Here is a 13,468-nt window from a genome sequence, read left to right as displayed (position 1 = left end):
CACCACCACGCTATGGACATAGAGGCGTCATTCATTACAGAGCCCACATCAGCTTAAGAGGACTTCTGGGGTCAAAAGTCAAACACTGGCTCTTTGTGAGCAGCTGAGGAGCAAGGTTCAACATACTAATAACGCTGCAAGTAAATTAATCCAAGTCTTGACGTGACTGGGGCAGCTTTCTGCCCAGCCCAGAACACGTACTGCCACACACCTGCCCGGGTTCAGCACACCTCCACAGCAGGGTCACTGCAACCCCTCTGATCATCCTCTGTGGTCAGAAATGCCACATCCCATTTCTGCCTGTTCCTCCACCACTTGAGCAGCTTCCCCAGGCTGCCATATGGGAACCCCCAGAGAGCTCCAAGGGTAGGAGCATCAGCTCAGTCTCTGATGGGACCAACTGTAGCAGAGGGCAGGGCAGTGGTGCTGGAAAAGGTCTGGAGAACACTGAGGATACATCTGCCCTGGTGCAATGGGATGCAATTCCCCAAGTAACCTTCAGCCAGACACTTGGCACCACAGGTGAAGCTGTGGCACAACAGGTTTCTAGCATGCAACATCCATGTGGTGGCTTTCCTGATTTGGTACCAGGCAGCAAAATGCCGTGAACGGATGGGAAAGGGAACTGGTGGTACACTGGGCTTCCATGCTGGGTGAGAATGGAAGTAAGGGAGAACACGGCAGCAGCTGCTGTATATTCCTTGAGTTCCTTTCTTAAGGGTTGTTCTCTGCAGTGCTGAAACAACTCTGAAAGAGGCTTTTCCAGTGCTACAAGTATATCTATTTTTGAATATTCATTAGGAGATTAAGGGAGAAGAAAGCTGTGCCTAGGGCAGATGATCAGCAGGTTTGGAGAAACATCCAGGGATGCAGCTGGCCATTTTTGATAAAAAGAACTCCTCTTTGCATGTGTTTCCAACCTCCTTCCACAAATCCTCAAACCAAAGAGAACACCCTCCCACCATTCCAGGCCACTTCTCACACCTCTAACATGCGTCAGATGTGGTGTGGCTCTATTAGGTTTATCCGAGTCCATCCATCACCTACCAGCCTCATGCCTGTCTCCCCTGCCACCATCTCGCTTTGGCCAGGGCAGCTCTGTGCTGGCCAAGGGCAGCTCACGCACAAGGAAAGCTGTCCCCCACGGCTCCCACCACCCACAGCTCCTGCTCCAGCTCCCACCTGCGAAACAATTTCTCTGCTGCACGTCCTCCTTCATCCTGCTTTCTCTCTGCATTCTTCCAGAAGCTTCACCAAGGTAACTGGGCATCGGCACAGTGCTCAGTGACACTTCTACCCTGACTGCTGGCACGAGCAGCCCAATCTCAGCACAGCCATGGCAACACACTGCAATGCCAGCAACAAGCTGTCAGCAAGCAAAGCCATGCTGCCCTCCTCGGCCTTGCTCCTTCCCATGCAGCAGGCAGCTGAAGGGACAATGCCTGTCCCCAACAGCTACAGTTAGTGCCCACGAGTAATGTGTCATTAACGGCTCTTCCAGAAGATACACAGCAGGATGGGGTGGACGGGCAGGGGGGAATATCCCTCTTTCCACTAGTCTCCCCTGGACCAGTTGCTACAGAGAAGAGCTTTGCATTTCAATAGCTGCTAGGGAGTAGGGAACAAGTTGTCCCTGGTACCTTGTGTCCCTCCAAAGCTCCAGCTCAGATGCTTCAGGAGGGTACCAGAGAGCAGTGACCACAGCTCGGGCAGGCTGGAGTGAGCAGCAAGAGCGGAAAACATGGAGGCACACTGCATGGAAGCTCTTCTGTTAGCCAGGGAAAAAGAAACCCACCCTGCACAGCTCTGACCAGGGACCAAACCAGGCCAAGCAGGGAGTAATCTCAGACCAAATATAGCCCGTGCTGCAGATCAGGGCTCACAGCAGCGTGCTGCATTTCACTTGGCTGGGGGTGGCCTCAAAGCTCATTACACACAGCTGCTTCCAACCTAGTGCTATCACCTTCTGCTGATGCCCTCTTCCCCATCAAAGGACACACAGTCGGTGAGGCTGCAACCCTCCTGCCACAGCAGGCTCCTCTTTCCACACCCAGACTGCCTTCAGAAATACTACTGATTCCAATTTTTTAAATGAAAACATCTAAACTGAATAGGAAGGGCACAAATAAAAGGAAAAAATGAGGAAAAGAAGATGCACTGTTTAAAACAGGCCGAAAGAACCAGCATTTAAGACAAACCCACAAAAATTTTCAGCTGTACATTAGCCCCACATGGAAAAGGATTTGTACAGTTGTAGTAGCACCAACAAACCAACATACGGTCCTTCCCTCCTCCCTGTCCGAACAAAGGAGGTGACCAGAAAAGCAGGCAAGAGGTAAAATTCCGCACCAGCTGGGGCTGTGTTCAGGACACCCTGACCCCCACGCACCTCAGCAAGGCAGGGCTGATTTCAGACCACATTAGCTCCAAGCACTAGAAATTGAAACCTCATCCTCGGTCCATAGGGGCCAGCAGCACCATTTACCTCCATGACAGGCCCAGGAGGGGCAGTCCCCACAGGCAGAGGCTGTAGAGCAGCAGAGATGCCAAGGGACATTTGCACATCACCCGCTACCAGTTACTCCTGTTCTAGGCCTGCAGCAATGCACAGCTAGACCATTTCCTGCTAAGGAAAGGAGTTTATTTTCAGTTTAAAAAGTAAGCTTTGCAGGCTCAGCACCCTGCTCCCAGAAGAGCTCAGCTGCAGCTTTCTCCACAGGAAGGTGCCACGGGCCCCAGCACGGCCACTTGCCCACCCTGGCACACAAAGACCCATTGAGAAGGAGTTATTCAGGATTTGTGCCAGAAGACATAGGAGCAAACTGAGGCATGGGGCTCTTCACAAAGCAACAGAACACTCAACAAGAGCATCTTTCAGTTGCTCATGGGATGGGAAATGTTTTATAGTGGCACCCAAGGCGAGGGCTGCGCAGATCCAGTGGTCCTGCAACCAGGAACAGGCTGGCACCCGAGCTCTCCCGTGCTGGGATCTGACCCTGCTTCCGCAGCTGCAGCCAGAAGAGGCTCAGATTCAAGAAGGAAATTGTTATGCTCCTCACCCACCTCCCAGGAAAATCAGTGGTACTAAAGCCTTGGTGGATACAACCAGTCTGAGATGCAGAATAAGGCAAGAGCGTCATCTTTTCCAGCAATATCTTGGGGGAGGGGAAGAGGGAGTCCACTTTATTTCAATAAACAGTATATTTAAAACCGCTGCATTATCAGAAAAGGGACTTCTGTACGTGGATGATAAAGCGGGATGCATCCAAATTTCAGCAACAAAACACACATCCTTTTTGAAGGGCTTATCAGCGTGGAGCATGCAGCAGCGGGGCTCCCAGCAGTAGGATGCTCCCGGTTAAAACCACTCGCTCTGTCTAACCCAGACCCCAGCAGAACTAAAGCTGAAAGACTTCCTTGCCTACACTGTGATGTCTCAACAAGTCCAAGGCACGAAAAAGCCAACACTTTGCTTGAGGAGACCATTTAGAGAGTAATCGCCATATCCAGGGCTAAGTCAGCTAAGGTTTGAGGGCTGCAGGTGTCCACCAGTGTTGGCTATGGTGACCACTGAGTTAGTCAATCACCAGTTCGCAGATCACCAGTTAGATGTCCTTAAATAGTCCTTAAATATAGCCATGCAGATGTCCACAAACAAAAGGTGCATTTATACACAGTCTGTACACCAAATTTGCTTGTTTTCCTTGAAGAAGCCTCATTTTTCTCCCTTCTAGCCCACACAAAACGTATGTAACAGACCTTTCTTACATCCTTACATTCCCCCCTTACATGAAGGGACAGCAGAGAGATGCTCGGAGGGAACTGAGGGACACACCAATTAAACCACGATTGCTGTGAATGCATCGGAGGGGAAATAGAGATCAGAGGCTCTATAATCATTGTGCACTTAGTCCCCCAATTCTGAGCAGCTAATGACAACTTCCAGCCAAAAATCATGGAGATACCCAGTCATTAAGCAAATGTTATAACCCTAGAGAAGGAAAATGCACTGTTAACTGGAGAAAGCACGCAGTTATGGGTCAGTAACAGAGAAGCATCCCTCGGCACTAGTTAGCTGAAGCAACTCCATGGCACTAGAAGGGTTTTTTTAATCTTCACTAAGAATAAAGCCTGTGAACTAATGTTCCCAAACATCAGGATTTTACAAGCCTCTGCCTTACAGCTCCATAATAAAGCAGCCTCAACACGAGACCCCACTAAACTGATCAAGCATCCTCAAGAACCAAAGCAGGCTTACAAAGCCATTTAACTCGTGACCATCAATACTAGACCCAGTTAGCTCCATCTGTGTGCAGGTGCCTCTGCTTAGACAAGTCCTGGTGGTCAAAAGGAGAGATTCTGGCATTGCAAAGCACTGAGGGGTCATTCTACCCTAACAGCTGGCTCTTGTAAATTAATGACAGCACAGGAGAGCTGTAATGCCACTCAGCATCACACAGCTTGGCATGACGGCAATGGGCAACATGCTCCATACAAGCAGTGTCTTGAGATCTGGTGTACATACACAACTGGCTGGAGAAAGTAGAGTTGTCTAACCCCACCAAGCTCCACACAGGAGAGGAAGATCATCAGAGTGTGAGAAAGGCTTTGCAAGAAATGCAGAGACAAAGCCCTTCAGCAGTACAGTTCAATACATAAAACTGTCATTGGGGCAATATATTTCTAATTATGCAAAACGTCATTATGAAACCAAGTATAATGATCAAGCCTTTAGTTCTCATACTACATACTTGTCTAGGTTCTGTTTCCCAAGGCCAAATGCCCAATCTAGGCCATGCTCTAGGAAGCCATCCTTCATGTTAGCAGAGTCAAAAGCTCTGTACACAGCCATGAGTATTTCCCAAGTATCAGGACCCAAGCAACCTCAAGCTCTATCAAGTCAACTCCTGTTCTTTTCGAAGACGCATCAACTCGCTCATTCTACCATACTTTTTAAACTGGCTTCTACAGCAGGAATTGAAGCACTTGTATGATTTGAAAAAATGAGGTCCAGATCTCCCTGGGGAAGCTACCCCATAACAGCATGTAGTCCAGAGGAAAACTGAGGGGTTTGAAGGGTACTTGATGATATAGTTGCTTTTTAGTTATCAACTAGTTGTCTCCATCTTCAAGGTACTTCAGATTAACAGCCCTGTAATATGAAGATGGCCTGCACAAGCCAAGAAAGGATTGCTAATGTAGATGCAAAGCAGGAAGGCAGAGGCTAAAGCAACAAAATATTGATAGAGTTACCAGAAACTTCCAGAAAGAAAATGGGGACATTACTTTTTTGCTTTAAACACTGCCTTCCCATCACACAGACATCGCCCTAAGCCTGCCCATTAATTAAAGTAGTGCAGAATAACACTCAACAGGCTGCACAGGTATTTTTGATATATTTTGATTCAGCCAAGTAATGAAGCAGAACCATGCTGGACTACTAGGTGTTATTCAGTCCTCACCGGGATTGCTTCATCTTCATGTCTTCTCCTCCTAGCTTTGTACTCTTCCCCTCCTTCGCCCACCCATCCAGAGACTCACAAGACAAGCTATCATCAATGCCATCTACCACTGCACCTCCTGCCTACTCAAGCAATACAAGCTGCTCTACTTGGAAGAGTAATAAGGAACTCGCTGAGGGTTTTGTTTTCATTTTGAAGAAGCAGTTTGTCCTCCCTCACCCCCAAACACCCAGCTCTGCATCTGAAACGAAGATGTTAGTCAAGAAACAACACTCCTATATAGCATAAGAGAAACTGTTGTCAAGGCTAAGTTATTAACAGGAGAAAAAATTCTCCGCTTCACAGCTGAGAGAAGCCTGTTTACAAATGTATTTGAACCAATCCTCTTCAGCAGCTCTCGAGGAGCCGTTCCTCCAGCCCCTGCTGAGAGCCATCTCCTTTTCCGAAACTATACTCTCCCGGGTCTCTCTAGCTTTGCACGGCAGTAAAGCTTCAATTACCACATGTGCACCTCTTTCCTTCCCAAAATGTTAAGACCTGCCAATAGTTGGCAGCAGCAAAATTAAATGAGAACTAATCACCACACTGGGCTTTTCAGTCAATAAAGCTGGATTACTTCTTCCACCATTACCAGTTCGATTTAAGAGCTAAGTGTAGATTTGTAGCCACCAGCCAGCAAAGGTATAACCAAAACCACCACTGAAGGAAGCAAGAAATTCCCCATGTACATATGCAGTCCAGTCCCACTTGGTCCTGCTGATGCCAACCACTAACACTACAATATATTGACTATTCCAAATTTCCTGCTCATGGATTAGCATTTGCACACACAAAATTAGAGTTCATCTGACCTAGTTTCTCCTTCCTATCATGTCAATGGAAAAAGCAGCCATTCTATACATCATCCACAAATAAAAAACACAGGAGCTCCAAGCCAGTAAGGAACACATACAGGCCTAGAACAAAGATTTTTTCCAAAACAAAGTGATGTATCTGTACCACTGCAAACAGTGGGTCCCAAAGGCAAAGATGCAGCACTGATTCAGGGTAACAATGACTTACACAGACATACACAAAGCTAACCTTCGCCTAACAGGGCCCACTGGAGCACTCCAGTCTAAGGAAAAGCCATCCACCAGCCACATACACTAATCAAAACAAGGGCCCAAGCCGCCCCTACATGCTTCAAAAGCCTGATCTAGGCACTGCTAGCAACAAGGTGACTCCATCTCATCCCGATGTCACTTAAGCAATGAGTTTTAACTTGAAGCTAATGGAGATCAACATCTGGCGCCCATGAGTCTCACCATGGTAAAATGATGCTGACCAAAATATTCAATAACCCTTAAGACAATAGAATTCTACTTATTCTTTATTTGAAGTTAGACTTCCTCCAAATCAGACAATCCTCTCTCATTTTTAAAGCTCTACAGCACATCCTGTAGATCCCCAGGACAGACTCCACTAATTGTTTGCAGTTGTATGATAAGCCCTCTTTCCAGTTCACAGAAGACTGTTCCTCTAGAAGAGTTAGAAGTCAATCAGTCCAGAAGCACCAGCAAAAGCACTACTACTAAGTGAACTCTGAGGTTTTCCATGCAGCGTTAGATGAATGCAGCCTCAGTACAATCAGCCACTTCAACATATGCCTAATTCAAGCACACAACTTCAACAGGACAATTTATAAAAGGCCTGGCAAAGCTCAGTGTCTCTAAAAAGCAACAGTGCCAATTATAAATCATACCTATAGTCCCCCCAGAAGATCTAAAGCCACTACTAGTATTGTACCACACTTCTTCGGATGCAGACATCAATTAGAGCATAGCAGCTGGACACTCTCCTCACTGAAGTCACTTATCTGCAGTTTCAGACCAATAAGGTATTATTCCTAAATGTTTAGATCTCATCCCCCTGAGAAATTAAGAGTTTCACCTTGGCCAGCAAATGTTTGCATCAAGCTGAAACTGCTATCTACTAGTAAATGCTGTCAAAGGGTTATGGGGTCTCAGAGGAGCTGGTTTAATTACTTACCAAAGCAGCTGTTTCAGGAGCTACAGCTTCTTAACATACCACTCCTAGAGTTACACTCTGAAAAGCAAGGCTGCTGCCAAGCTCACACCAAAAGGAGAGAGCCTTCCCTTGCATCCAGGAGAAAACAAAAACCGGCCTCCCAACAGCAGGTCACATTTGTGGTTTCATCTGTGGATGTGTGTAGGGGTGACAGCTCACAAGCCAGTTTGCACCTTTACAAGTCACTGCAGACTGGACACCTCAGCTTCCGAAGCCCTCTCCTGAGACACTAAGGTCTGTCATCTGTGATTGCTTTTGTCAAGAAAATACAGCCTTGCTCCAAACTTGTAGTGAGAGCTGTGACCAGAGCAATGCCTTAAAACGGGAGAATGTCTCACTTCCAAATGCATTTAAGAGCAAGAAAAAACAAAATCTATTTTAACACCCTTTGCTTTTTAAGAGCAGGGTGGCTTTGCACCTGTATGCTTTTAAGTCACGGTTGAGGACATGAGCTGAGACAACCAGGGAAAAGTTGACAGGGATAAAAACCTAGTGTCATTGTGGTACCAGCAACCTACAGTGTACAGCCTTCAACAGCAGAGATCTGTGCAACAACCATCATGCGGGTTCAGCAGGTATGCATGCATGCATGCCAAGGAGACTTAAAGTCAAGGGAGAGGTGAGAAGTCATCTGGGCCAAAGCTGTGACCATTCACATTCACCCAACAGCACCAGATGAGCATCACGGACAAAGATACTGGGAGGGTTTCGTCTTGTGGAGCAGTCAGGAACCCTTCATGACATCTGAACACAGCAGGAGTTAACAGGTCTTAAGAGAGACAACATGGGTGGCGAGCTTTGCCCATCAGGAATCAGTACATCCTGGTTTAAAGTAACTGACCCTACTTTTTAATGTTTTGTGGAAAACAAGGCAGAATCCCTACAAATACATCTGGAGAAACATCACCTCCCTGCTGGAGTCAGGTGAGTTTCTCACACCAATCCAGTTTTCACAGATCATCTGGAAATGGAATTATCTGATGGTTTAGTGCTTCTCAAAGAGTTTACCCACAGCCTGTCACTTGCCATCAACTTCTTACACTTGACTCTGTAGGGGTTTTTAGTAGAAGAGAATCACAACTCTCTGGTACCAACAGTTTCAAGAAAAGACAAAATGGGGAGAAAATCACATCAAATTATTGAGCATTCAACTATTTTGAGAACTCTGCAAGACAGACTGTAACAAAACCAAAACACAACTATACTCAATAAGCTCCCAAAACCATGCATTAAAAACACATTTTTACATAGAACTGCCTTGACAAAGTGCAAAATTATTTAAAATAATATCAAATATGTTGATTTGTGTGTTTCACATCTGGACCTTTCTCACCCAAGAGTTAACAAGTTGCAGGGAAGGAGGAGGGAAGGCTTCGCACCTTTTTCCTACGTTTCACAGGCTGCCTCCATTAATGACAGACTGCGAGGAGTCTGAAAGTTTGGTCTTGACAGACGCTCACTTAAGCTGGTCCCACAAAACACGGTCCCACAGCAAAAAGCAAGCTCCTGCCCAATGTGTGCCAAAAACAAATTAAAAAAGGCCTGAAAGTCAGGGACAATCCAAAGTTGCTGGAATGATTTGCAAGAATTTTTTGCCAGAACATAAAGTATTTCCTATAGCAAGACTTCTGTATTTTCTGGTGGCTTCTTACACTGTGAATCACTCCTGTAAATTCAGGGAGATGCTTTTTATTTCAAATCCCAATGCCCCAAATTACACACAGTGCAGTGATATGGCACAGAGGATTTAGTTTAGTTCATTTGACATATGCATTACAATAGCGCTACAGCTAAGACAAAGTGGAGGGACCTCTCTCACACAGGCATCCTAGGAAGATACAAAGCTGGTTTTGCTTTGCACGTTACTGTGATGCCCCATAAATCCAACCACCACCTTTTGCTTTATGGGATCACTTGAGCTCCCTGTCAAATTACAGTCCCGTGACACCTCTCTGCCTTGGGAGCTCTCTGCTGGCTCCAGTCCCTGCAGCCAGCCGCGACAGACTGTGGCCTCTGCCTAGCCAGAGCTCCATTTTTTCATCAGCTCACACAAGCAGGCTGGAAACATCAACACAGCATGCACGCAGCAGCAAACCAAGCCCTGCGAGACCACAGGTACCAGACTGCTGAGGGCCAGTACACAACAGGAAAACAAAACAGGCGGTGAAATCCATAATACTTATATTTTCAACAAGAGATACTCCACCCAGCAGCAGATCAAGCCCTCCAGCAGGCACAGAGTGCCCAAGGAACCCAGCATCCACTGCTTGTCCATCTCACCCCTTCCCATGGTTCTTCCCCATCTCAGGCACAGGGCAGCTCTTCAGGCACACTTTCTCCAACCCAGGAGAGAGAACTGCACATCCCCAGGCGGGATTTGGCCTGCAGTAATAAGTGCTGAGATCAATCATGTGGGTACAAGGATGTGAAAAGGGGGTGGGAAACATTCATAACTACTTCTAAATTAATTGCTGTTATTGTTACATGATTTGCTAAAGTCTCCGGGGCTAGGTTTTATTTTAGAAAACTATGAACATATCAAATTAATCAACTTAAAATAAATGGGCTTGATTTATTTATTTTTGCTGTATCTACTCCTCTTTAAGCCTGGCAAGTCACTGCATTCTTTCCATCCTGGGAAAGAAAAAGAACATGGGTTTTGCTTTATTGTTATTTTAAAGGAATCTCTACAAAGCTTATGAGTACTGCAAGCTGAAATCATGGCAAAGGTATGCTATATGGGAGGACAAGTACAAGGCTGGCGCTCACTTCCACGTGCTGCAGACACGGGCTCTGTGCTGGGAGCCCACCAAGTCTTACCACACAGTCCAAGCAAATTAGATCTATTCCCCAACATCTCAGACATCCAGAGAGTTGAAAGATACCCTACCACACAGCAAAGCCTGATGAGCAAACAACAGGGGCCACTCCAGTGCCAAGACACCTAGTCCCAGCCACAATGCTTGCAGAAAAGCCCTGCAAGCAAGGGAGAAATTTCATCTCCTCTAGCCAGTTTTCACTGGTTTTGAATCCTCTGGAAGTTGGGTCAGCATTCTTCTTTCTTCCTAATACCCTTTCCTCAGCTTCAGCAACACAGCAATGCCTCTGCCAGCAAACTAAAAAGAAAAGCCCTTGCATATATTATACTAAAGAAAATTAATCTTGTGTTCCACAGAATATTATGTGGATTACATGCACAGCCTCAAAGGATAAAAACACTGATTTCCATGTACCTTGTGCTATTATTTATCCCTATTATTTTTTCTACCAGCCTAACATTAATAATGATAGTTTCCTGTTACTTAGTGCAGAGCTCAACTGGCTCAACAGACCAAGCAACGAGAGCAAGAGTGGGATCTGTCAGTGGCCATGAGGAAGATCAAACCACTGTGGCACTGTTGCTGCGCAGGTCAATGGTCAACAAAGGCAGCTTCGCTTTTTTGGACGACTCCATGGCAGGATCACCTTTGAACATCCGTATCTCCTTGTAAAGGTAACAGAATAGCACAGATCCTTTAAAAGAAAATTGCTAACATGCTATGAAATGTGCCATTAAACTAGATCCATCAGAGATGGAGAAATGGACATTTCTGACCCCTGGAGAATGACAGGGGAAGAACAACAAAAAACTTGAGGTGCCTGATGGCAGAAGGGAGCCCTGACCCCTGGCTGAAGGAGAATGCCACCTCCCCGGGTGATCCCTGCCACGCATGGGAGCACCAGCTCCCCACCCGTGGGCACTGCAGCCTCCACCAGCACCCTTCCTAAACACCCTCACCAGCACAGGAAGCCCAGCCCTCTGTTCCCAGCACCCTGGGTAACCATTCAAACCACTGTGAAGTGCCACCAGCTGACACCAGTTCTACACTGTCTTTGCAGAGGTGTTAATGACTGCAAAGCACAAGACTCTGATAAGCAGCTTTAATACCATTTAAATGCTTACCATTAGGAGAAACTGAGAGAGCTTGCAAGGGCCACACTCTCAGAGGGAGGCATATCCATTGAGCTGCTGCTCATGTGGGAGGAGTGTATATTACTCAGCATGGAGTAAGCAAGATCAAAGCCTCTCCAAAAGGATGCAACCCACTGACAGCAATGCAAACTCAGCCCAAGCTTTCCCGAATATTTCACAAGCAAGCTGGTAAGTTTAAAAGGCCAAAAGGAGAGTTTTGATGATGCTGCACAAAGTAATGAAGGAAAGAAAAAGAAATCTCAGGATACGTGCTTCTTTCTAGATACAATACACAACCAAGAACTGAGCCCCGGCTTGACACATGAAGAGATTCATACTTCACATTGACATCTTGCTGGCCTGTACAGGGAAGAGGAACTCAACTTTTCAGCCATAATTCCCAGAATTCATCCCCTTTTTTAAAGTTTCTAGAATAATCTGAATTCTACACAAATGTCAGAGCTGATAAGAAAAGCCTTATCAGATGAAGTAACCTACAGCTTCCAATGTGGGGAAGACAAAAAGCTAATGGCTACAGAAGCAGATAAGGGTGCTCATAACCAGAAATCAAATCCATGCAGGAGTTTCAACAACAACACGCTGTCTCAGAAAGTAAAATACATAGCACAACAAACTCTGCCAAGACACCCTAAATCCTCAGAGAGCTGTCTGCAGCATGCAGCATCACCTCATTCCACCCAGCACACCTGACTGGACCTCTTCTGGTCAGAAAGGAGGGCAGCTGCAGCAGTTTTATTGTAAGCCAACTGTGGTGTGTGATCAGCTGAGCTCCAGTCTATCTTACAGCCCCAGGCTACAGCAAGGAAGACAAATTACTATGAGACCAAGATGCTTTTGTAATCTTTTCCTCCTCTGAAGACCTGATGCATTGGGAAGGAATCTCTCATTACGCTGGGAAAGCAGATCTGCAAACACTCTGAAAGCCAGGACAGACATTTTGGTTGAGGTGACGCAAAATACTATGCTACTACAATTCACACTGTGAGAAAATTCAGAATTCTGCAACTGGATCCACCAAGAATTCCAACATTCAGGCCTAAAGTTAACCCTGTTACCTTCAGCATCTATTCCAGGGCCCAAACAAACTCCAGCGCCACGTCTCACCATTGCCAGAAATCCAGACTGTTCACACTCCATATTGAAACCCACAGCAGGATGCACAGTTGCAGGCTGCATTCCCTATATTACTGACTCTTAAACAGAGATACAAGATGTGATCCTCACCCCTGAGTCCTTCTAAGCACTCTAACCCATTGGGTATTGTTATTATTATCTTGACATCTGATTTACCTCCTGAAATTGACACCTGCAAGTTATTTCCCTTCCTTCATGTCCCAAACCTCACTCTACATTGGCAAGTATACAAGAAAAGCATTTATTCAAAGGAATTTGCTCATCAAGTCTTGCAGACACCAAAACCACAGGTTATCTAATCTTAGAGGAGCACAGTTCAATGGCTACAGCACAGGATGAGAGGCCAGCAGGTTTGACTTCTACTCTCAACTCTGCCAGGACTGCATCGCTTGTAAGTGAATCTAGGGAAGATGCTTGACCCCTCCTCACCTTAATTTCCCCTGCTATGAGACTACCCTAGCACTCCTTTCCTCACAGGGGATCTTATCTATGAACTCTTCATTAGCATCTGAAGAGAGTTACGCATCTCCGGATATGTATGTAACGGAAAGTATGAAAGAGTGGGGAAGCAGCACTGGTCACGGAGCCTGAAGACACATTCTCTTCAGTGTATTCAAGCAAACTGAACTGCACACCACTCCACATCTGTGCTTGAAGAAACATTTTAATGCTTTTGCTGTTCAGGGAAGAAAGAAATCCAACAATTTCTTCTTGAGATGGCTCAGAGCAAAGATCAAATTCCAGGTCTTTAAGTCAAGAAAAATCATGCAAGGTTCTTCTAACAAGTACCAAGAGACCCCACCACCTCTAGCTAGTCACCTGCAGGATT

The 13,468-nt window shown here is 46.1% G+C and overlaps 1 protein-coding gene across 8 annotated transcripts in view; it reads right to left on the bottom strand.

Annotated features, from left to right (window-relative positions):
* TNIK (TRAF2 and NCK interacting kinase) overlaps positions 1 to 13,468 on the bottom strand; it is a 162,825-nt gene that overhangs the window by 134,691 nt on the left and 14,666 nt on the right. The gene's annotated exons all lie outside the window — the stretch shown is intronic.

The sequence above is a fragment of the Neopsephotus bourkii genome, unplaced genomic scaffold (genome assembly GCF_033783945.1).
Source record: "Neopsephotus bourkii isolate Nb327-2 ecotype Australia unplaced genomic scaffold, CSIRO-AGI_Nbou_v1 NB_1654, whole genome shotgun sequence".
Lineage (NCBI taxonomy): Eukaryota > Metazoa > Chordata > Aves > Psittaciformes > Psittacidae > Neopsephotus > Neopsephotus bourkii.
The sequence above is the reverse complement of the archived record's forward strand: the minus strand, read 5'-3'. Positions and strand labels throughout refer to the sequence as shown.